This window comes from Bombina bombina, chromosome 2, assembly GCF_027579735.1.
Source record: "Bombina bombina isolate aBomBom1 chromosome 2, aBomBom1.pri, whole genome shotgun sequence".
Lineage (NCBI taxonomy): Eukaryota > Metazoa > Chordata > Amphibia > Anura > Bombinatoridae > Bombina > Bombina bombina.
In genome coordinates, this window is record NC_069500.1 from 316,315,596 (window position 1) to 316,342,457 (window position 26,862).

The window sequence follows — 26,862 nt, forward strand, 5'->3', positions numbered from 1 at the left end:
ATAATTAGGTCTATAATATTGTTGTTCTTCCCAGTTATTAGACCTATTCCAGGAATTGGATCTATTCCAGGAATTAGGCCTGTTCCAATTATTAGACCTATTCCAATGGGGGGATTTATTCCAGTTATTTTTTCTATTCTAAAAACTGTTTCTATTTTGCATATGATTATGGTTAAAGTTGTTATGGTGGTTAAAATTAGACTGATAGTTATCTCCCCTTCTTTCATAGTTTCTTTCTGTATGTCTATTTGGATAGTCTCCATTTATATTTCTATTTTCTTTTTCTAATTTTTTATTTTTTTGTGTTTGCCAAGTATCAGTTTGTCTTTTTTCTTCTGATTCTTGGTGTATATTTATTTCATTTTCATTTATTAGATCCTGTGGGGAGTCTTTTTCTTTCTGATCCCTTTCCATCTTTTTCAATTTATTATTAAGAATTTCATCTTTTAAGATGTCTAATCTTTCAATAATTATTTTTTGTTTATTAATTAGAAGAATATGTTGTTCTTTACTATTGTCAATTTTTTGTTTAATTTCTAATATCTCATTATTAATATTTTCCAATGTTTCATTTCTCGATTTCTTAATAATTTCAATCAAAATTTTAGAAGTGTCTAAAAGAGCTTTATTCCATTCTTCTTGTAAATTGTCACGTTTAAAGGTACAGACTTTCTTAATTTTTAAACCTCTAGGTATAATATTATTATCTAGATATCTATTTAAGAATATCAATTCCATTTTTTGTTTTAATTCTTTTGTTAGATTTTTTTCAAGATCACTTACTAGTTTACTAATGTCAACTTTTTCATAATTTCCTTTAGAATTAGTATTATCTTTAATTTCTAATTCTGATAGTAATTTATCTCTGTAGGAAAAAATCTCCATAGTTTGTCCTGCAGCTATTATATGTGGAGACAAAGATATAGAATAGGAAAAAGATATATAAAAAGTGCTAGGACTAAAAACACTTGAGCCTCTCTCAGTTAACCTCCCCTTGGTTAAAGAATTGAAAAATATATAAATATGAATATGAGATAAGCGCTAATAAAAGCTATAAGTGTTAAAACTAGGAGATGAATGGAATTTTAAATAACAGATATATTTTAATTGGATTTCAGGTGCACTGACCAACTCAATACATTTTGAGAAATTACAAGAGATACTTTCAGAGATGCAATTCTGGATAAGTGAGCAAAAGCAACTAGAGTCTTTAAATTTCTTATATAGAACTCAGAAATCCCTTTTGGGAAAAACCCCAGCTGTGATCTACTAGATAAAATATTTAAAACAATCTAAAAACATTAGTGTGTTATAAAAAGAGCTGGATATAATAATAGTTCACACCAAAATTAATTAATCAATGTTTTTATAATAACAAACAATCGGTACAATTTACAAAAAAATAGATACAGTACACATAAAATTAAATACAGTACACATAAAATTAGATAGATACGGTACACATAAAATCGATACAGTTTACATAAAATTAAGAGAGCCCAATACGATCACTTTCTAAAATAAATGGATACATTTTCTAAAAGTGTGATTGCGTTCATATAGAAAACAAGCAGCGGTTTAACTATTCTACTGCTGTAAAATCTTGGCGGCAATATGTTTTTCTAATTAGTCAGGTTAAACTTCCTTTCTTTAAATGCAATAGTGGTGGCCAGCCACTGTAAAAATTGTGAATAATTCATTTTCGTGATATAATAAAGTAATTTCAAACATATTTAGGCAACAAAACATGCGTCACAGTGTAAAAAAGCACAATGCAATGTTCAACTCTTTTGTAAGTCAGGAAAATCAGTTGTCCTTCAGGGCTCAGGAGTAGAAAACTCTCTGGAACACCAGAATGCCTTCCAAAGAATAAACTTTTTTAACTTATTTATTACTCGTGTGCTTAAGGCAATGGCCACGTGGCCTATGTAAATATATATGAACAAGATATAATAGAAACAACTCTACATACGTTTAGACAATAAAACAACTGTTGCTTAAAAAAAAAAAAAAAAGTGCATAAAATGGTATTCAAGTCTCTTATTACTCCGGGAGGTCAGTTGCTCTCTAGGGCTCAGAGGTGATATTAATTGATCTTTAACTAAGCCAGGAGTTGTTTCAGGCGTGATTAAGTAGCTTTCTAAATTAGAAGACTGGCAACCTTTAGATGGTTTGGTAGCTCTCTTGTTGGCAATGTCAATGCTGAATATGAACAGTAGCAATACCTCTACACTTCACAGTATAAAGGTTAAGTCTATGGTTTGTGTTTGAAAGGTATATAATGTAAGCCTCCGCTATCTTCACTGCTAATTATGACCGGATAGGCACAATCCAGACAGGCTGTATCAGCTAGCCTTGCCACTGCTCAAGCCTCTTCTCTCTATGTATATGGCAAAGTACCAAGCAGCCTCTACCCTGTCTCTAACTGAGCCCATGTTACTGGCAAGGCCTAAAGGGTAATGTCTGTGAACTCGGCGAATAGTCTATTCTATGTCCCCTCAGTCTTACCGATTGTCTTTGCTCACCTCCGGCAAACCTGTGATTCGGGTGGGTTATAGCCGAGTCTTGCGCTCTGGATGAGATCAGCGCCCCAGCTCACAGCCTCCACCTCTCTGTTCAGCCAGTTAATGAGATCCGGGTCAGCTCTAGGTCCAATGCTGTTAGTATAGCATCCACTGTTGTCCGTGGCTTAATCCCCACTTGGAAGCCGAAAGTTGCGCTGGTATCAGTGCTGCGTAGCCGTTATTCTGAGCGTGTGAAGTGTGAAGTAGGCCCAAGTCATGCAGCAGGGACCGAGCAAATGTTCGACCTGTCCCTTGACACAAATCAGCAAAATTTATAGCAAGTCCAAGAGTCCTGTGTGGTACTGGCACATCTAGGGTGTAGAAAAAAGAGCTTTGTTAAACTTTAGGTTGCATAACACTGTATCTGAGAGATTTGGAGTTTCAGAGCTCAATCAATGTGCGGCCATTAGGCATCTTGGCCAGGCTCTGCCCCCCCTCAACGCTGCTTTTTAACCCTAAAGCACAACTCGTAATCCAGTCGCTAGTTTTTGTGTGTAAATTACTCTGGAATAAATTGAATTAAATTTAAAAAAAAAACACAGACAATTGTACTTATAAGTACAAAACACAAAACATAATTATTGTTTTTCGTAAAATGGGCTAAACATGGGCATTTCATGGGTGTATATGAAATTGTCTCTCTAATCCCAGTGTAATTTTGTAAAGATTTTCACACTACAAATCTCACATTTTTTTTTCACAAAGTAAAAGCTGGAAAGCTTTTCTCAAAACACTTGAAATACTTATAACCCTAATTGAAAAACGCATGCTATATGCAGAAGGCAGTAAAATGTGATTTATATTGGCTGCAGAATTTGGGCTATATTACAAATGGAGTGCTAAATTATTGTGCTCCTGCAAATGGGCAAATTTGTCCGTTTGCGGGAGTGTAATAATTAACCAGCCATTACAAGTGCTGGTTAGTGCTGCCGCAACCTCGCAGTAGCAATTAGAGCCCGAAAATTGACCAGATATTATATCTCTTGGTTAATTTTCTAAAAATGCCCCAAATGCCCTCAAAATAGAGGATTTTGTAGTTTTTTTAATAAAAAAAAGGTAGCAGTTTTTTTTTTTTTAAAATAAACAAAACTGCACTAGGTAGTTTTGGGGCTTTAAAGTTGATGGGGGTGGGGTGTTAGAAAAAAAAATGGCACTTACCGAACCTTTAGTGTAGCCTACTCTGGGGCTAAAAGTCCCCTTTTCTTCTCAATCTACACGTCATCATTAGGTTCCTTAATAAAGTCTCACGGGTTTCAATACAATATCATTTGTATGCAGACGACACCCAAATTTACCTCTCTGCACCAGACCTATCTCTTTCCGTGCTAACCTATGTCACTAACTGTCTCTCTCAAATCTCATCTTGAATGTTCTCTCACTACCTCAAGCTAAATCTCCCCAAAACTGAGCTCCGTATTGTACCCCCTTCTTCCAAAATCTCCACCCCATTTCTCTATAACTGTCGATAACTTCATCATTACCCCTACCCTACATGCCCGATGTCTTGGGGTCACACTTGACTCAGACCTTTCTTTCACTCCTCACATTCAGTCCTTGGCTAAAGCCTGCCCCTTCCACCTTAAAAACATCTCTAAAAGTAGACATTTCTTTTCACAAGGCACAACTAAGATTTTAATCCACTCTCCCATCCTTTCCTGCCTCAACTACTGCAACTCCATCCTCTCTGATCTCCCTAGCTGTCACCTAGCTCCTTTACAATCCATAATGAATGCCTCTGCCAGGCTCATCTTCCTTACATGTCGCTCTTCATCTGCTGCACCTCTTTGCCAATCGCTTCACTGGCTTCCTCTTACCTCCAGTATTAAATCAAAAATTCTCATTCTGACATACAAAGCTCTCAACTGCACTGCTCCCCTCTACATCTCAGACCTTGTCTCCAGATACTCTCCCTCCCGTCCCCTTCTCTCTGCTCACAATGTCCAACTTTCCTTTTCAGGGATGCATACAACCTACACTAACCTTCCTAACTCCATTGCTATCACCTTGAGCCACTTAGCATGTACGCCTATGAGCCGAGGTGTTTGTATATCACCTTCATAAGAGCTGACTATAACAGTGCAACTCTCGGCAGGGCCCTCTACCCATTTGATCCCTAGAAATGTTATCTTGTATACCGCCTATGTTTACAACACTGCAGAATCTCTTGGCACTCTACAGGTACCTGATAATAATAATAATAATAATAATAATGCCAGATATTATATAGATTGGTACAGCAATTCAGCTAATCTTTTCCAATCTTTAAAGATAGGAAATAGTATTTTTTTCTCTCCAGACCATGTTAATTTACTTCACATTTTCTATATTTTAAGTCACTGAAACACAAAAGTGGAAAGATTTCAAATAAATTAGCTCACACCAGCTTTAGCTACAAGAACTTGGAAGCAAAGGGTTAATATTGACCAATCTATTGACCAATTCTTTTTTTAGATTACTATGGGGATGCACAGTACAATTTATGTTGGTTAACGTTCAAGTGTTAAGCTGATAGAGTGCAAAAAATCTGTTCAATTAATGGTCTTTAAGTACTATACTATACTATTTCAGTTGAACTTAAAACACTTCAAACGTACAAATACACACATAAAAAATCAATTGGCCCTTTTCAATCACAGCCCTTGTCATTTCACATCCCTTTAATTCGGACACAAAACTTTTTCATTATTAAACCTTTGTTTCACAAGTATTAATTCTTACTATAACTTAAATTCCTTTTTCTTTTTCCCCACAGCAATTTTATATGTTTTGTAATGCAAACTTGCAAGAGATAATTATTTACTTCAGCTCTCAGAAAGTACTATATTTTAAAGCGGCACTTTGGACTGATCATGAGTGCAACACTTAATTGTACCACTTGTAACATGAGTACAACGAGTGTGTTAGTACTGCTTGGTGCTATCCATTAAAATTATAAGATGGGCTAAAAATACATTATCTGGAACTTATTTGTTTACTTGTTTAAGGGATCTGCATACACAGGAAACTTTTATTTTGTTTTTTATATTGGGACTTTGATGTTTAATATATACCTAAAGCAAATTGCGTATTCTTTTTTATTTTTATTATTGTATTATTTGTTACTTGATGAATAATAAATAAAGTTGTTACATTGAAAACATAATAAATACTTGTACAGGTATTTTTTCTATAAATTACTAGAAACTAAAAATCATAAATTTGCAAAATAAAAATGCAAGCAAAATTGTTTCACAGCTCTCACTTATTCTCATGTTCTACCTGGAAGAGATCTCCTTAAAAATTATTGTCCCATCTGTAGATGCTTAAAAGTGCCTTATTATTCCTCAAAAAATCAAATGCACACCAGACAACTTGACAATCCTTTTCTATGGACCATATTATTGTGGAAAACAAGCATACATAACCTGACATCCAACCCATACAATGGGTTACATGAAAGGAAGCATAAGTCCCCATTTATGATGTCACCATCAAGATGACTTTCTGAGATGGAAATACCTGCACCCATGTTTACAACTCCCAAGTAGCCCATTGACACCAAAAGTTATATTAAAAATAGGCTGATTAGATTTATGTTAAGTTGATGAAAAGGGACAGCAATCAGATAAATGAGTGAAAGTAACCAGAAAACATAATTCTCTCTTTAAATTTAGTGCAGCACGAACTATGAAGAAACCAAGTTGGGCAGTGGTATAGTAATTTGCAACAAACATTATAAACAAATGTTAGAATTTGTAGTAGAGCTGCATTAGCACAACAGGATCATGTAGAAGTCTGAGCTTAAACAAGAACAAACATATGTCATGAAAGTTCAACATGAGATAGTAGTGAACTTAGGTACATCTCATAAGCATGGCAGTATAGAGAGGAAGAGAGAGGAAGTGAGGCAAGAACTTACTTCCCCTCCAGTACCATAGAGACTACAAGACAGAAAATGTAATATTACTAACAACAGTATGTCCTCCAATACATTTAGATTATTTCTAACAATCACATGGAGCCCATATTTTGATTATTTTCTTGCACTTATCATGGCTTTTTGTAGTACATAATGCTGAAAAACACTATCTTTATTGTTTTTATTTGAATTTTTAAAGATATTTTTTTTAAAAAGTTACCATATTTGCTTCAAACTTACACTGTTGTTGAAAATGTCTGAATTTTCAAAAAGGGAGAAAAATGTTTATTGAAGATTATTCTAATGTAGTAAGTAACATTTTAAAATGTGATCTGTTGTGTGATAAAGATTGCCAGTGAAATTTTAGAAAGGGCTAAAATCAGTGTTTGAAGATAGTCTTACCGAGAAGAGTTTTACTTTAAATCTCTGATACTGGCAAATTTTAAAAGCAGCATTGCCACCTACATTGAAGGTGCAATGTAAATTATTCATTTAGACAGTATTTAATGAAAATACAATTTACATGTGTCAACGGATGCTCAACTCCTATTGTTGCAATACAATAGTGAAACTAGGTTATCGATAATACATCTATAGGAGCTGGGGGTGGTGGGTATTGTGTTCATGTATTTACAATGCTTTATTTATATTTATTTTATTTCATAATGTATAATTATGCAATATCTATTTTAATTAATGTTGCGAATTTTAAAATCATGTATTTTGCTTTTGGCGTGTTTCTTTTTTGTGTGTTTGTGATATTAATATAGCTTAGAAGACAGTAACTTTGACTTTCTAGTTTTATTTATTTCTTGCTGATATACGTTCTCACTGTTCTATATTGTGACGGCACTGTAACAAATGTGCTATTAATATAGAACACATTAGTTACAGTGAGGTCACAATATTATACGTACAACATGTGCACAACTTTATATTGGCAATAAATAAATTAAACTAGAAAGATGCTGCTAAAGTCTGCTATGAAATATTAATATCATGAACACAAAATCTTCTTCCTAAAAAAGTAGAAATACACCCCAGAAGCAAAATGCATGATTTTTAAAATAATGATAATAATTAAAATACTCTTTATACCATTATACAATAAAATAATATAAATAAAACATTGTATATACAAGTATAATATACCCACATTCCCCTCAGATCATTTAGGTTTAACAGTCAGTTTTGTTTTGTTCTTTATTGACAATGGAGATCACAGACATAAAGATTAAATAAGCATTTCCAGGGAGTTCCATCAGCGTTTTCATGAACGTTTACTGAAACTGCAATCTCTATTATTTCCTATGGAAGACATATTGCCACTTGTCGGAACCGAGAGGGTCAGTATACTTTCTTTTAAAATGTCCCCAGACCCAGGGAGTGTGAGAATGGCAAGGCCAAAAAGGAAATTTCTCATCAGGGCCTTTGAGTGCAGCAATCTTTAGTAGATGATTATCAGAACCCTATGTGTGTTAGGAATTGCGCTATACTTACAAGTTTGCAGCCAGTGTGTGTGTGTGTTGGGGCTCAGATTTTATAGTGAGCCAAGAGCCATGCTGTTGTCTGTCCTGGGATGTTGTTAGCTGTCCTCTTATAACTTTGTTTCAGAAGTGACCTCTGGCTTTGTTCTGGGCCCTGAGACTGAATGGGAGATGTTAAAAGGCCTTATCAGACTTCCTTTCAGTACATGGTTATTTTCATAGTGAAACCAAAGCATTTTTGTTTCTTGCCTGTTACCCTGTTCTTCACTTTGGCAAAGTTTCTAAATTACACTACCTTCCATTGAGATACCCTACCTGACTTATAGGCTTCTGAACCTTGTAACTATTATCTGTCCCCTACCCCTCATTTTACTTTTACTTTTATGCAAGGTTTCAGACTGATCTCCTGGTTTTGACCTGGAGCCTGTTCAGGGATTGTTTCACTTCTAACTTGATAACCACTCGCTGCTCATTCTCTGCACAAGTGTTTCCTGCCAACAAACCAGGTAATTTGCCTTGTACCTTATAATGATATCATCATATGGGTTAATACCAATAAAACCCGGGCAGGAGAACTGTCTCCTCATGTTGATAATGTAGAAATAATTTCATGTTGGAATTTGAGACAATGCGTTTTTTTACCTAGACAGATGGTTATAATCATGCCTAGCCCTCTAGTGCATAAAGGGTTTCAGAGGGTATAAGAGAATGCAAGATGCAATCTTGATATTAAATAAAGTTCTATACACTTAAAGTAGAACAATTTAAATACACTGTTTGCAACAAAGTTTTGACTTGTGCATTTTCCTTTCAGATAAGTCCAAACAGGTCTTCTGTGGGTGTCTGTGTGCTAACTCAAGCAAGAAAGAACAATTCTGAGGCGTTTCCACCTACTACAAGGTCAGAGGGCTTGTATCCATCCAAGCAATACTATTTTGGTTCAACTTACAATGTGAATATATTAAATATAATATTTAGAGTTTGAAATGCAAATGACACTCATTTTTTACCACTCAATAGTGCTATTCAAATGAAAACATGAGAAAAGAAATAACAAATCAATGTTATCTGATAGAACCACACTGCTTGACATGTTTGTCATTATCCCCTGGTGCTAGCTTTTCATTGTTAAAATATTTTAATGCTTTTAGTCTTATAGTTGCAGACAGCACATTGGCGATATTTCTCTGGTTTTGTCAATATACTATATAGACTAATTTCTTTATTACCAACCATGTTCTTTATATTTTTTTCAAACTGCATTCAGAGATAGTTTAAGCATAATCATATAGGAATCAAATATTTGTGTACCAATAAACAGAAATGTGTTCAGCAATAATATTTTTGAAAGAATTGACTTAAGTTATATCTAGCTTATAGCAGTACTTTTGATTAATGCTGAAAGGATTTTTTTTTTTAAGAACTATGAAATACCAATTACTGTAACAAAAATATCATCTTTGTATTTCACACTAGAACACTTTTAATCTCCCTAGATACTAGTAATTGTTTGTTCTTAGGCAAATACATATAAAGTGCATTTACCCAATGTTAATCTTAGGACAAGATTACAAGTGGAGCATTAATTAGCGCTCCCGCTTAAGCGTTAACTGCGCTAGACGTTTGCCTTTTTGCTCTTGTTGGGATGCACTCGTATTATGAGTTGAAAGTAAATATCTATTTAAAAATACTAAGAACATATTAGAACAGTAGAATGTGAAATGTTTACATTGCAGTAAATATACAGTATAACATTTTATTAAAAATGAATATTGCATATATATCTTTTACATGTTTTTATCTACTTAACTGTAAAGGTCAGCCCAGCGCTGAAATACCAGTCAATTCTTCTCTGAACAAGGAACACCGCAACCCCAGATGATCATTTCGGCCTTCATTGGGCCTCATCAGTGAGGTGTTGCCATATTCCTCTAAGCACACTGAGCAAGGAGTCCACGTCTTGTTTCTCTTTTTTCCTATAGGGAGACTAAATACACACAGAGAGAAGCACACTCACAGAAACGAACAACCGGCTCAATACCATTGTTTGTCTGTTCTATGGGGATTTATTACCTGGGTGCAGCTTCTTTTAGCCCAGTAAAGCTTTTCAAGGAGTAGAACTTTCCTGTAGTATATCAGTCTGATCCTGCCTATTATGGTCAGTCCAGCGCCGAAATATCAGGAAATTCCTCTCTGAACAAGGAACACAGCAACCCGGACAATCGTTTCGGCCTTCTTTGGGGAAAATGAGGACTCCTTGCTCAGTTTGCTTGGAGGAATATGACTACACCTCACTGACGAGGCCCAATGAAGGCTAAAACGATCGTCTGGGTTGCTATGTTGCTTGTTCAGAGAGGAATTGCCTGGAATTTCAGCGCTGGACTGACCGTAATAGGCGGGATCAGACTGATATACTACAGGAAAGTTCTACTCTGTGAAAAGCATTACTGGGCTAAAAGAAGCTGCACACAGGTGGTAAATCGCCATAGAACAGGCTAACAATGGTATTGAGCTGGTTGTTTGTTCCTGTGAGTGTGCTTCTCTCTGTTTGTATATATATATATATATATATATATATATATATACAGATGGCCCTCGGTTTACAACGGTTCAATTTACACCGTTTCAGAATAACAACCTTTTTTTCCAGTCATGTGACTGATATTGAAAAGCATTGAAAAGCAGTGCATTTATTAAAATAGCCAGTAGGTGGAGCTGTCCGCTTGTGTTGCAGCAAAGCCAAGCAAGCTGAAATTAATCAGTTTAACCAGACCTGAGCTATTGAGCAGATTTCAAAGCAACAAGATCTTCCTGTCTATAAATCAGTCCAGATTTGAATGCATAGAAAGAACTGTTTGCAGAAAAATGCAAGTGAAGTCTGTGTTGTGTGATTATTTTATTAGGTTTATAATGCTATTTAGTAAATGTTTTTGTTCATTTAACTTAGTTTAATTATATATTCTGTGTTGTGTGATTATTTTATTAGGTTTATAATGCTGTTTAGCATTTAAAGTCTTCATTTCAAAGCTTTAAAAATAATGTATTAGGTGTTACTTATGACAATTTGGAGAGGGGCCTGGAACCTATCTCCCTCACTTCCCATTGACTTACATTATAAACTGGGTTTCAATTTACAACGGTTTCGATTTACAACCATTCCTTCTGGAACCTAACCCCGGCGTAAACTGAGGGCTACCTGTATATATATATATATATATATATATATTTATATATATATATATATATATATATATATATATTATATATATATGTATATATGTCTATTTTAAAGCCCTTTGCCTTTTTTTTTCTAACACCTGAGACCTCATACCTTTTAGCTCTTATACATTTTTGTGCAATAATTTTTTTTTATTCATTTTATTAGATAGTTTTAATCTGAGTGTAACTGTACTTTGCAATGTATTTGTGATGTGTTTTGTGACACTTTTATGTTGGATGAGGTAATCATTCTAGCATAAATTGCCTTTGTGCTCAAGCGATCAGGTTTACTTTCAACTTATAATACGAGTGATAAGCCCAACGAGTGCAAACACCCATGATAAACCCCATATTGCTCACTCCACTTGTAATCTGGCCCTAAGGTTTTGAACTTTATTTCAAGAACAAAATGGAGACATTAAATTCAAGACACAAAGGGTATTGATAAAGTGCACAACTGGCTGTTTTGACATGTTTGTGTGTATTCCAAGACAATTTGGAATAATTATATTATCTTGTGCATGTGCAATACACCCTGAAACAGCCACACCACCAATTTAGAAGTACTTAAATATATGATCGAGGTTCATTAAACCTATATTTAGCACTATTGTATAGTCCCTCAATAGTAAATAAGACATACATTTACATATGACTATGTATTTAATAGACAGCTAAGTGATATCTTGTACAGCTATCAAAATCTGTAGGAAACGCAAGAAAATGGACACTATTGGTCCAACAGCTTTAACTATGTACTTAACTTTTAATCATGCATGCCTTTTATGGCATATTTCATATTATATTTTACTTAACTTGTTTTCTTCTGTCTAAAAGAAAGATAGTTGACAAAATAGTACAAATTGTATTACCCCTTGATTATGTAATTTCACTTTGAATAATGGATACACATATAAGGTCACACTTATTTAGCGCATGTTTTTGTGTTTTGGTATGTCTGAATTATTTGTAAATTTGTTCCCTCGCAGCCTCCCCAATATGCTAGTTAAACTGTATATTCTGAACAGTAACCAGGAAATGTCATTACTGTACCATATATCTGTCTGTGTAAAAACACTATTTGAGGCATGGTTGCATGCCTTTCACTTTAACAATGTACAGCTGGAGCTCTGTGATTGTTATGGACGCTAGGCTATTTAAGCATTGTGTCTATACCCACAGAGTATGTCTATGAGTAAGGCTCACAAGCAGCCGAAACGCGTAAGACAATTCAGCTATTGATCTTATGATTGCACTTTTGTTTTAAATTTGTTCACCATGGATTCCAATAAAGCTAACGGATGTTTTATCATATTGCCTGGAGGTTTTGCCTGGTCCTTTTGAAAAAATGGAAACCATACCTGTAAAATTTAGACATGGCATTGAAAAATTACGATCTTAATATGTTTATTTTTTATTTCATACTAATATTTTTGAGATCATAAAGTACAGTATTCTGGAATGGGGTTCCTCTTGGAAATTATGTCATCGTAACCGAGAGTTAACCGAGAGTTAACCGAGAGTTAACCGAGAGAAGTATTTGCCATTCAGCCTTTTTTGTTTAAAATGGCAATCTTCTTACAGTTATAAAAATACAGCAAATAGAAACTTTATTCTGTACAAGGAAAGTGAGGTTTGGAAATTGCATTCTGTACAGTGAGTTTTGCCACTTTGGACTATTATTCCTTGTCTTTTATGTTTTAGAAGATGAGATAAGTTGTGGCCACATTCTTCTTATGAAAATTAATATTCTGCACTGTCCTTCATTTTAGATGAAAATCTCACCAAAATGGAAACAATAGAGACGTGCATTTGTTTCGTAATGCATGCTAAATTTCATCAGTATTTATTCATTTTGTTTAAATTTTTGAGTGCAAAAAAATATCCAAGGGAATGCACTCGAAAATGTACACACAATTAATATATAAATGATGACATTAATCAGTATTTATTCTTTTCCTTTAAATGGTTAAAAACGTATCTTTAGCAAACTGGAGAGCCACGCTAACCCACTCGGCTTACACTAAAGGAGAAGGCTTTGGTTTCTGTGAAGAGTTAGTGCGGCTCTCCAGTGAGCTAAAGGTAAGTATAAAGGCTGTGACACACTGCAAGCGATGCTGCGCGAGGCGAAGCAGCTGCTTCGTGTTGCATCGCTTCTGAAGTTCAGATATTTCATCTCTGAGCGCTCAGCTACAAGACCTGGTGCAGCAGAGTGCTCAGAGATGAAAAGGCAGGACACACTGAGCACGCACAGCTGCGGCTACACGCTGCGCGCCACTCTGCTTGTAGTGTGTCACAGCCTTTAAGCTACCGTTGAACTTTTTCAGCTGTAACTTTGTAACATTTACATTTGTTTAATGAAAATAAATGCAAATGTTGAACTTATATTCAGTATTCGTTTGTTTAAGACAAAACGAATACCAAATAGCACAGGCAATGAATATTCAGGGAAACTAACGGCTAGATTATGAGTTGTGCGTTAAGGTAAAAAAAGCAGCTTTAACAGGCCCTAACACTGCTTTTTTATGCTCGCTGCTATTGCGATTCTTTACTGCAAATCAATTTACGTTAATTTTGTAAAGCCTAGTTAAATATTATTAACCCCTAATCTGCTGCCCCCAACATCGCTGCCACCTACATTATACTTATTAACCCTTAATCTTCCACTCCGGACATCGCCGCCACCTACATTATACCTATTAACCCCTAATCTGCAATCCCCAATGTCGCTGCCACTGTTCTAAATTTATTAACCCTTTAAACCTAAGCCTAACCCTAACACCCCCTAACTTAAATATAATTTAAATAAATCTAAATACAAATTACTATCATTACCTAAATTATTCCTATTTAAAACTAAATACTTACCTATAAAATAAACCCTAAGCTAGCTACAATATAACTAATAGTTACATTGTAGCTAGCTTAGGTTTTTTTTTATTTTACAGGCAAGTTTGTATTTATTTTAACTAGGTAGAATAGTTTATTTAATAACTACCTAGCTAAAATAAATACAAATTTACCTGTAAAATAAAACCTAACCTAAGTTACAATAACAGTTAACACTAAACTACAATTAAATAAATTCCCTAGATTAAATACAATTAAATAAATTAAATAAAATTAGCTAAATTACCAAAAAAAACAAACAATAAATTACAGAAAATAAAAAATAAAAATTACAAGATCTTTAAACTAATTACACCTAATCTAATAGCCCTATCAAAATTAAAAAACTCACTCAAAATAAAAAAAAACCCTAGCCTAAGCTAAACTACCAATAGCTCTTAAAAGGGACTTTTGCGGGGCATTGCCCCAAAGAAATCAGCTCTTTTACCTGTAAATAGAAATACAAACAACCCACCCAACAGTAAAACCCACCACCTATACAACCATCCATCAGCCAATAGGATTGAGCTTTCATTCTATTGGCTGTTCATAGGAATCCATGGGGCTGCATTACTGAGTTTTACGCTGCTTTTTGGCAGGTGTTAGACTTTTACTCAGCCGGCTTTCCCCATTGATGTTTATGGGGAAATTGTGCACGAGCACGTATAACCAGCTCACGCTCACTTAAGCAACGCTGGTATTGGAGTGCAGTGTGCAGCGCAATTTTGCTCTACGCTCACTTCTTGTCTGTTAACGCCGGGTTGATAAAAACCCGTAATACCAGCGCTGTAGGAAAGTAAGCGGTGACAATAAAGTACAAGTTAGCAACGCACCGCTGTTACCGCACAACTCGTAATCTAGGCGTAAGTTTTCGAAAAATTGTCAGAAACAACATTTTCATCCATATGCACCTTTACAAAAAAAAGGTTTTGTTCATGAATTTCAAATAAAAATAATAAAAAACAACAACTTTTAATATACTAAAAGTTTGAAAAACATAATTGATGCCCATGTACAAATGGCATTAAGATCTTTTTAACAATTATCATAAAGACCACTCTATCCAATTGTTAAGACTCCTTTAACTGCTTTAACTCATTTGGTATAAAGGGTGTAGCTCACATTCAAACTTCAGTTTGCGGCAGTCACCACATGAAGATGACGTAGAGGATGGAAGATCCAAAGATAAGAAGATCTAAGCAGACACATCGAATGGAAGAGTGATAAAGACCCTTTTCGGTTAGGATTTTCTTTATTATACTATAGGGTATTTATTGTTTTATTCATTAAAAGAGCTTTATCTGCTTTAGGACAATACTTTAAAGATAGTTTTTTTTAACTTAGTGATTTTTTAGGATGGAATTTTTTTTGTCTGGGCAGAAAAGATTGGCTACTTTAGGGCAATGCCCTGCTAAGGTCAATGCACTACCAAATGCCCTTAACAGGCAACATTAATTTTAGGATAGATATTTTTAGGGTAGGTTTTTTTAGAATAGATTTTTTATTTTTATAAAAGAGCTAAATCACTTTAGGGCAATGCCCTTATCAGGGCAATTGCTAGTTTAGTTTTTTAAGATAGCTTTTCTTTGGGGCGGTGGGAAGTTACTTTTATTTTAGGGATTTTTTTATTTTAAATGTAAATGAACTGTAATCACTTTAGTACAATGCCATAGTAAATACCATTCTAAAGGCAATTGTTAGAGTTGGTTTAAGTGTTAGTATAGGATATTTTATTTTGGGGCTGGCTTTTGTTTTAAGAGGATTTTAGTTTTAGGATAGGCATAACTGGGGGGGTTATTTTTTAAGTGCTTTTCTTTGTAATGTGTTTTTCTTTTTTGCAACTAAGGGGTGTTAGGTTAGAGGTCTGGGGGTTAGCTGTTTGGTAGTTAAGTAGTGTAGGTGTAGTTTGTGTTGGGGGGTTGTGGAGGCTTAGGGGTTACTAGGTTAGAGGGTTACTTGCAGTGGGGTATTGTTGGTTTAGGGGTTAATAGGTTAGGGGGTTTCTTGTGGTAGAGTATTTGCAGTTTAGGGGTCAATAGGTAAGGGGGTAGTTAGGTATTTAGGTTATGACAGATTAGGAGTAGAAGAGAACAAACAGCATGAGGAACACTCAAAGCATATATTTAAAACATAACATTTATTGTTTCCTTAGGAAACAAAAAATGTTATGTTTTAAATATACGCTTTGAGTGCTCCTCATGCTGTTTGTTCTCTTCTACTCTGTGTATCACAGATCTGGAAAGATTGGTATTTCCCCACAGCACACACGAGACCAGGACAGTGTGACGTCACCCGCCAAGTGGAACAGGGACAAGGGAGCAAAAAAGACGAACCAGCTTGTGGCTTCAGCGAAAATGCAGCACCTTCAAGAAAACCGCTCTGGATTGAATACATAGGGAGAGAGGTGTAAGTAGCCACAAGTGAAACCGGAGATCCGTAAGTAAGCCTCCTGGGAAATCAGTGTTTCAGCTTATTAGGAAAATAAGGGGGTTTGCGACATCTGTACTTTACTACATGAATTTGGAATAAGTACTCCTATATAACTTCCCATCTACAACAAGAGTAAGTGCCATTCAGTTGATATGACAGATTGGGAGTTAATAGTTTAGCAGGCTTAGGAAGTGCTGGGATGAGGGCACACAAGGGGTAATAGTTTACATAGCGTTACATTGCTATACAATGTTACAATGATTTGCATGTCTATGTATAATGCATATCATTTTAACATTGCATATACATGTATCAACATAGCTCCTACAGTTAAGAGGTTTTTTTTGTCCTTACTTACTAGGTATTGCAAAGACATGATGTAGATGTAGGCATTCTGTTGGAGTTAGCTGGGTGTTCCAGGGGAGTAACCTTGATTTTGATTGGGATACATTGGTAGTAGTGCAATATCTTCCAATCTCTTAAGTGCAGGTTACATGTAGGGTTTCAGCCATGTTTGTCTCACCAGTGGTGAGACTTTCCAGTGTGAGGCAGGTAGTGTTGGTTTAGTGACAGTTTGGTTACACTGACATTTTTATAATTGTTCCTACACGGAAACCATTTTCAGTTGATGCACTGTCTGTGCTGTGTAGAAAAAATTAAAATACGCCGCCCCATCCACTGAAAGTGCCGACAAGTGGCAATGTCGGTACAGTTGAGCAGAAGCAATGATCCAGATTATTTACAGATTATTTACAATGGGAGATAAATCGCCACTTGCCGGTACTTGGTCCAAAAACTGAACAGCCTTTGCACACTCAAAATGCCCTGAAATAAAGGGACAGATTACAAGTCGGAGCACTTGGCCTCACACACATCAGGTTGATTTGGTATTGTAACTCAAATTTAACAAAAAATGTATCGCTTGTGCACGTCTAAATTAATGCATTCCATAATGGAACGCACTAATTAGCATGCTAGCTTATTTACTTTGATTGAAAAAATGGATAGTTGTGTATCCAGTGTCTTCCTAACCCCACCTTAATAAATATGTAACCAGTCAGCCCAAAATGCATTTAACCCCTTAACCATCACAGCCTTTCATTGAAATAACACCCATGGCTGCTTAACCCCCTAAATACTATTAAACCCCAAGTCTCCACAAACCTAATGAAAAAAAAACTTTCCCATTTATACCCCTATTCAGCCAAAAAACATGATCTTAATAAACCTTAACCTCTATTATCCCCCTAAATGACATGACGAAAACTCTATAACCCCTCCCTCTGATCATAACTTCCTAACAACTGCAATCCACAATACTAAACCGTCTTCTGCTACTAGTCCCCTGCCAGACCCATCAATGGTAAAAAATAATAAAAAAAATGCCCCCACTGTTAAATCCCTATATACTAATCACTATCCACCAGAAAACCCCACAAAATGTACCCTCACCCTAAGGACTCCCTCACCATTGATGCCACTTCCACAAGAAAACCCCACCTAAGCTCAGCCCTAACTTCTTAAGACCAGCTAAAAACTAAGCTGAAGATAACCTAACAACCCCTAAGTTATTACAAGTTACATTAAAAAAACTTACTAAACAATTACTTTAAAGTAGTATTTAAAATATTACTATGAAAAGAAATATTATTATTTAAAAAAAAAAAAAAACACTTCATTTTAATTACTATTGTGTGATTATTTTAAAGTGAAGGTCAATTTTGATGAATTAGTTCCCGGTTTATGATAATCCTATTAAAAACAAGGGCACGTTAATTCATCAAAACTGACATTTCACACGTTTTCTTCAAAAACTTACCTTTAAATCCTGACAGCCGCTGTAGCACATCCTCCACCCATCGGAAGCCTCTTCATACATCAGAAATTACTAATCCGGCTTCCTCCAATCACGGCTTCCCGCTGGGGAATCATGGCCTGAGGCAATGCCGTGATTGGAGGATTTTGATGAATTAAAGTGCCCATGTTTTTAATAGGATTATTAAAAACCGGTCACTATTTCATAGAAATTGACCTTCACTTTATTTCATCTCTTGGAATGGTTATTGATCATAATAGTTTATTTGAAAATTGAAATCAGCCTATAGAAATATTGGTTGAACTATCCAACCATCCTATTGACCAACCCATAAATATGTGCAATAATTGTATTATTTGATTTGAATTTGGATGATAAGTACAATGTAACATGGGGCCTTATGTACTAAAAGGTGGGCAGACATGATTGGGTATATAGGAACCTCCTGCTTTTGTGGCAAACAGCAGCAGACACTGTACATCAGCTGCCCACATGTACCATTGAACAATGACCTCTTGCATTGCTGTCCCCTGCTCTCACATGAAAACATGACCTGTCAATGTTTTATCTAATGACTGCTGCTTCTTTCATTGTTTAAAGCAGGCCCCATCATGCTTAAAACAGCACCCACTGCTTTGTACATAAAGCCCACAGTCTTTTTATGGTAAATGTACTAGTAATGTACTGTAATAGTACTTAAGAAAATAATATAGTAAGAAAAAAAATCATTTTCCAGAACCATAAGATTTCTACTATGTCATATTTTGATACACTTATATAACATAATGTCAATTAACACTGTATTTAAATCCATTGCAGAATACGCTCTAATGATTATTCTGTAAAATTCACCATTAAATGTTAGGTAAACAAAATAATGTAACATTTGTTAAGCTTTGCCAGTGGTTAATGGTGTAACAATATTATTTTTAGTGATGTCCCAAACTGTTCGCCCGCGAACGGTTCACAGCGTACATAGCTTGTTCGCGTTCACGTTTGTGGGCGATCCGCCCCTATGTGTCATCATTGAGGAAACTTTGACCCTCTATGTCACAGCCGTCTGACACATTAGAACCAATCAACATCAGCACTCCCTCACAGACCCTCCCAGCTACTCGGAATCCGCCATTTTAGACTCATAACGACCTTGCTTTCTTAATGAGAGGACGTGTTGTGTTTTTGCTCCTGACATTAATTGGAAAAACATAGCTAGGCTAGTGTATTTAGTGTCCACTACAGTCCAGAAGGACTCCACTCATCTCTGCTGCAAGCACAGCACCCCAAAAAGCCCTTTTTAGGGCTATATTTCGTGCCGTTTTTTTTTTTCCGTTTTTTTTTTATTAGAATTTGCCTGGCTTTCAGGCTGTGTGTTTAAGGCTCACAGCATATGCTGTGATTACTGCCACCACTGATATCTCCCTAACAACATTAGTTTAAATTTAACCAACCAAAAATTTTAATTATTTTGCTAGTGTAATTTTTTTTCATTTTCTATTAGGCCTGTTTCACACAGCATATACTCTGGTTCATTGCTCTGTGCCAGCCACCAGTGTTAATATCCGTTTATAACATTATTTTAAATTAAAAAAAAAAATATATATATATTTTGCTAGTGTAATCTAATTACATTTACTATCAGGCCTGTGTCTGTCAGGCTCACTCAGCATTAATATACCTAATTTTTTTCAGTCTTTTGGTTAATTGGTCTGTGCCAGGCAGCCACCCAGCACTCATATCTTCTTCACCTTAATTTAAATATAAAAAAAAAAGTTTAAATTTGTTTGATAGTGTAATCTAATATAATTTTCTATCAGGCCTGTGTGTTTTGCTGACATACAGAGCCTACTGTGTTTACTTGCTGCCCTCCCTAGTCTATGAGCCACGACTCATATGTGTTTAACCTTTTTTTAATTCCCCCCCAAAAAAATAATTTAAATCATTTTTCTAGTGTAATCTAATAGTATTTTCTATCAGACGTGTGTGTATCTGACTTACAGAGCCTACTGTTTTTAATAGCTGCCCTTCCAAGGTTATCATCCACGACTCATGTGTATGTGCTTAACCTTTTTCTTTAAATTCCCAAAAAAAAGTCTTTAAATCATTATGCTAGTGTAATCTAATTTTATTTCCTATCAGGCCTGTGTCTAACTGTCTATCTGACTTACACAGCATACTGTTGTTAATTGCTGCCCTACGTAGCAGCCAGCCAGTGCGACCACTCATATGTGCATTGCACTTCTTAACATAATTTTAATATTAAAATCTAAAATTTTAAAATATTTTGCTAGTGTAATCTAACTTAATTTTCTATCAGGCCTGTGTTTTTGTCACTTACACAGCATACTGTGTTAAATTGCTGCCCTACCTACTATCCATGACTCATATCTGCCAGCCTGTGTGCCAGGCCCAACTAGCCAATTAGTGGCACCAATCATAATTCTTGTAACAGTATATAAAAAAATAAAAATCATAATTTTTTGGACTGCAAATACTCAGTCTCCTAGTGCCATTGAATTGCATTTACCTCCTGTCTGTCAGCCTTTTCTGCCAGGCCGTCTAGCCAACTATTTACACCAATCATAATTGTTGTCACAGACAGTATAGTTACTAATTAAAATTAAAAACTTTTTGATTGTTGATCTTAATCCTCAGTTTGCTCTTGCCATTGAATTGCACTTTTCTACTGCCTTCCAAGCCTGTGTGCCAGGACTACTTTCAAAATATTTACACCAATCATATTTGTTGTCACAGTATTCTTAATGATTAAAAATTAAAATTTTTGGTAATAGTTGTTCTGAATCCTCAGTTTGCTCGTGCCATTGAATTTCACTTTCCTCCTGCCTTGCAGCCTGCTGTGTGCTAGGCCCACCTAGCCAATTATTGCCAGCAATCATATTTCTTTTAACAGTATTGCAAAAATTGTCAATCATCACTGTTTTGACTGTCAGTATTCCGTCTCCTAGTGTCCTTGAATTGCATTTACCTCCTGCCTGCCAGCCTTTTGTGCCAGGCCGTCTTGCCAACTATTTACACCAATCATAATTGTTGTCACAGTATAGTTACTAATTAAAATTAAAAAATTCTTGATTGTTGATCTTAATCCTCAGTTTGCTCGTGCCCTAGAATTGCACTTTTCTGCTGCCTTCCAAGCCTGTGTGCCAGGCCTACTTGAAAAATATTTACACCAATCATATTTGTTGTCACAGTATTCTTAATAATTACAAATTACATTTTTTGGTAATAGTTGTTGTGAATCCTCAGTTTGCTGGTGCCATTGAATTGCACTTTCCTCCTGCCTTGCAGCCTGCTGTGTGCCAGGCCCACCTAGCCAATTATTGCCAGCAATCATATTTCTTTTAACAGTATTGCAAAAATTGTCAATCATCACTGTTTTGACTGTCAGTATTCAGTCTCCTAGTGTCCTTGAATTGCATTTGACTCCTGCCTGCCAGCCTTTTGTGCCAGGCCGTCTTGCCAACTATTTACACCAATCATAATTGTTGTCACAGTATAGTTACTAATTAAAATTAAAAAATTCTTGATTGTTGATCTTAATCCTCAGTTTGCTCGTGCCCTAGAATTGCACTTTTCTACTGCCTTCCAAGCCTGTGTGGCAGGCTTACTTGAAAAATATTTACACCGATCATATTTGTTGTCACAGTATTCTTAATAATTAAAAAATTAAATTTTTGGTAATAGTTGTTGTGAATCCTCAGTTTGCTAGTGCCATTGAATTGCACTTTCCTCCTGCCTTGCAGCCTGCTGTGTGCCAGGCCCACCTAGCCAATTATTGCCAGCAATCATATTTCTTTCAACAGTATTGCAAAAATTGTCAATCATCACTGTTTTGACTGTCAGTATTCAGTCTCCTAGTGTCCTTGAATTGCATTTACCTCCTGCCTGCCAGCCTTTTGTGCCAGGTCGTCTTGCCAACTATTTACACCAATCATAATTGTTGTCACAGTATAGTTACTAATTAAAATTAAAAAATTCTTAAATGCTACACATGTTTTCTTATTGATAATTGTCTCAATAAAAAAAAAAAAAAAAAAAAAAAAATTAAAGATTGTTGATCTTAATCCTCAGTTTGCTCGTGCCCTAGAATTGCACTTTTCTACTGCCTTCCAAGCCTGTGTGCCAGGCCTACTTGAAAAATATTTACACCAATCATATTTGTTGTCACAGTATTCTTAATAATTAAAAATTAAAATTTTTGGTAATAGTTGTTGTGAATCCTCAGTTTGCTGTGCCATTGAATTGCATTTTCCTCCTGCCTTGCAGCCTGCTGTGTGCCAGGCCCACCTAGCCAATTATTGCCAGCAATCATATTTCTTTTAACAGTATTGCAAAAATTGTCAATCATCACTGTTTTGACTGTCAGTAATCAGTCTCCTAGTGTTCTTGAATTGCATCTACCTCCTGCCTACCAGCCTTTTGTGCCAGGCCATCTTGCCAACTATTTACACCAATCATAATTGTTCTCACAGTATAGTTACTAATTAAAATTTAAAAATTCTTGATTGTTGATCTTAATCCTCAGTTTGCTCGTGCCCTAGAATTGCACTTTTCTACTGCCTTCCAAGCCTGTGTGCCAGGCCTACTTGAAAAATATTTACACCAATAATAATTGTTGTCACAGTATTCTTAATAATTACAAATTATAATTTTTGGTAATAGTTGTTGTGAATCCTCAGTTTGCTGGTGCCATTGAATTGCACTTTCCTCCTGCCTTGCAGCCTGTTGTGTGCCAGGCCCACCTAGCCAATTATTGCCAGCAATCATATTTCTTTTAACAGTATTGCAAAAATTGTCAATCATCACTGTTTTGACTGTAAGTATTCAGTCTCCTAGTGTCCTTGAATTGCATTTGCCTCCTGCCTGCCAGCCTTTTGTGCCAGGCCGTCTTGCCAACTATTTACACCAATCATAATTGTTGTCACAGTATAGTTACTAATTAAAATTAAAAAATTCTTGATTGTTGATCTTAATCCTCAGTTTGCTCATGCCCTAGAATTGCACTTTTCTACTGCCTTCCAAGCCTGTGTGCCAGGCCTACTTGAAAAATATTTACACCAATCATATTTGTTGTCACAGTATTCTTAATAATTAAAAATTAAAATTTTTGGTAATAGTTGTTGTGAATCCTCAGTTTGCTATGCCATTGAATTGCATTTTCCTCCTGCCTTGCAGCCTGCTGTGTGCCAGGCCCACCTAGCCAATTATTGCCAGCAATCATATTTCTTTTAACAGTATTGCAAAAATTGTCAATAATCATTGTTTTGACTGTCAGTAATCAGTCTCCTAGTGTTCTTGAATTGCATCTACCTCCTGCCTGCTAGCCTTTTGTGCCAGGCCGTCTTGCCAACTATTTACACCAATCATAATTGTTGTCACAGTATAGTTACTAATTAAAATTTAAAAATTCTTGATTGTTGATCTTAATCCTCAGTTTGCTCGTGCCATAGAATTGCACTTTTCTACTGCCTTCCAAGCCTGTGTGCCAGGCCTACTTGAAAAATATTTACACCAATCATAATTGTTGTCACAGTATTCTTAATAATTACAAATTAAAATTTTTGGTAATAGTTGTTGTGAATCCTCAGTTTGCTGGTGCCATTTAATTTCACTTTCCTCCTGCCTTGCAGCCTGCTGTGTGCCAGGCCCACCTAGCCAATTATTGCCAGCAATCATATTTATTTTAACAGTATTGCAAAAATTGTCAATCATCACTGTTTTGACTGTCAGTATTCAGTCTCCTAGTGTCCTTGAATTGCATTTACCTCCTGCCTGCCAGCCTTTTGTGCCAGGCTGTCTTGCCAACTATTTACACCAATCATAATCGTTGTCACAGTATAGTTACTAATTAAAATGAAAAAATTCTTGATTGTTGATCTTAATCCTCAGTTTGCTCATACCCTAGAATTGCACTTTTCTACTGCCTTCCAAGCCTGTGTGCCAGGCCTACTTGAAAAATATTTACACCAATCATATTTGTTGTCACAGTATTCTTAATAATTACAAATTACATTTTTTGGTAATAGTTGTTGTGAATCCTCAGTTTGCTGGTGCCATTGAATTGCACTTTCCTCCTGCCTTGCAGCCTGCTGTGTGCCAGGCCCACCTAGCCAATTATTGCCAGCAATCATATTTCTTTTAACAGTATTGCAAAAATTGTCAATCATCACTGTTTTGACTGTCAGTAATCAGTCTCCTAGTGTCCTTGAATTGCATCTACCTCCTGCCTGCCAGCCTTTTCAGGGAGTGCAGAATTATTAGGCAAGTTGTATTTTTGAGGATTAATTTTATTATTGAACAACAACCATGTTCTCAATGAACCCAAAAAAACTCATTAATATCAAAGCTGAATATTTTTGGAAGTAGTTTTTAGTTTGTTTTTAGTTATAGCTATTTTAGGGGGATATCTGTGTGTGCAGGTGACTATTACTATGCATAATTATTAGGCAACTTAACAAAAAACAAATATATACCCATTTCAATTATTTATTTTTACCAGTGAAACCAATATAACATCTCAACATTCACAAATATACATTTCTGACATTCAAAAACAAAACAAAAACAAATCAGTGACCAATATAGCCACCTTTCTTTGCAAGGACACTCAAAAGCCTGCCATCCATGGATTCTGTCAGTGTTTTGATCTGTTCACCATCAACATTGCGTGCAGCAGCAACCACAGCCTCCCAGACACTGTTCAGAGAGGTGTACTGTTTTCCCTCCTTGTAAATCTCACATTTGATGATGGACCACAGGTTCTCAAGGGGGTTCAGATCAGGTGAACAAGGAGGCCATGTCATTAGATTTTCTTCTTTTATACCCTTTCTTGCCAGCCACGCTGTGGAGTACTTGGACGCGTGTGATGGAGCATTGTCCTGCATGAAAATCATGTTTTTCTTGAAGGATGCAGACTTCTTCCTGTACCACTGCTTGAAGAAGGTGTCTTCCAGAAACTGGCAGTAGGACTGGGAGTTGAGCTTGACTCCATCCTCAACCCGAAAAGGCCCCACAAGCTCATCTTTGATGATACCAGCCCAAACCAGTACTCCACCTCCACCTTGCTGGCGTCTGAGTCGGACTGGAGCTCTCTGCCCTTTACCAATCCAGCCACGGGCCCATCCATCTGGCCCATCAAGACTCACTCTCATTTCATCAGTCCATAAAACCTTAGAAAAATCAGTCTTGAGATATTTCTTGGCCCAGTCTTGACGTTTCAGCTTGTGTGTCTTGTTCAGTGGTGGTCGTCTTTCAGCCTTTCTTACCTTGGCCATGTCTCTGAGTATTGCACACCTTGTGCTTTTGGGCACTCCAGTGATGTTGCAGCTCTGAAATATGGCCAAACCGGTGGCAAGTGGCATCTTGGCAGCTGCACGCTTGAGTTTTCTCAGTTCATGGGCAGTTATTTTGCGCCTTGGTTTTTCCACACGCTTCTTGCGACCCTGTTGACTATTTTGAATGAAACACTTGATTGTTCGATGATCACGCTTCAGAAGCTTTGCAATTTTAAGAGTGCTGCATCCCTCTGCAAGATATCTCACTATTTTTGACTTTTCTGAGCCTGTCAAGTCCTTCTTTTGACCCATTTTGCCAAAGGAAAGGAAGTTGCCTAATAATTATGCACACCTGATATAGGGTGTTGATGTCATTAGACCACACCCCTTCTCATTACAGAGATGCACATCACCTAATATGCTTAATTGGTAGTAGGATTTCGAGCCTATACAGCTTGGAGTAAGACAACATGCATAAAGAGGATGATGTGGTCAAAATACTCATTTGCCTAATAATTCTGCACACAGTGTTGTGCCAGGCTGTCTTGCCAACTATTTACACCAATCATAATTGTTGTTACAGTATAGTTACTAATTAAAATTAAAAAATTCTTGATTGTTGATCTTAATACTCAGTTTGCTCGTGCCCTAGAATTGCACTTTTCTACTGCCGCCAGGCCTACTTGAAAAATATTTACACCAATCATATTGGTTGTCACAGTATTCTTAATAATTAAAAATTAAAATTTTTGGTAATAGTTATTGTGAATCCTCAGTTTGCTGGTGCCATTGAATTGCACTTCCCTCCTGCCTTGCAGCCTGCTGTGTGCCAGGCCCACCTAGCCAATTATTGCCAGCAATCATATTTCTTTTAACAGTATTGCAAACATTGTCAATCATCACTGTTTTGACTGTCAGTAATCAGTCTCCTAGTGTCCTTGAATTGCATCTACCTCCTGCCTGCCAGCCTTTTGTGCCAGGCCGTCTTGCCAACTATTTACACCAATCATAATTGTTGTCACAGTATAGTTACTAATTAAAATTAAAAAAATCTTGATTGTTGATCTTAATCCTCAGTTTGCTTGTGCCCTAGAATTGCATTTTTCTACTGCCTTCCAAGCCTATGTGCCAGGCCTACTTGAAAAATATTTACACCAATCATATTTGTTGTCACAGTATTCTTAATAATTAAAAATTAAAATTGTTGGTAATAGTTGTTGTGAATCCTCAGTTTGCTGGTGCCATTGAATTGCACTTTCCTCCTGCCTTG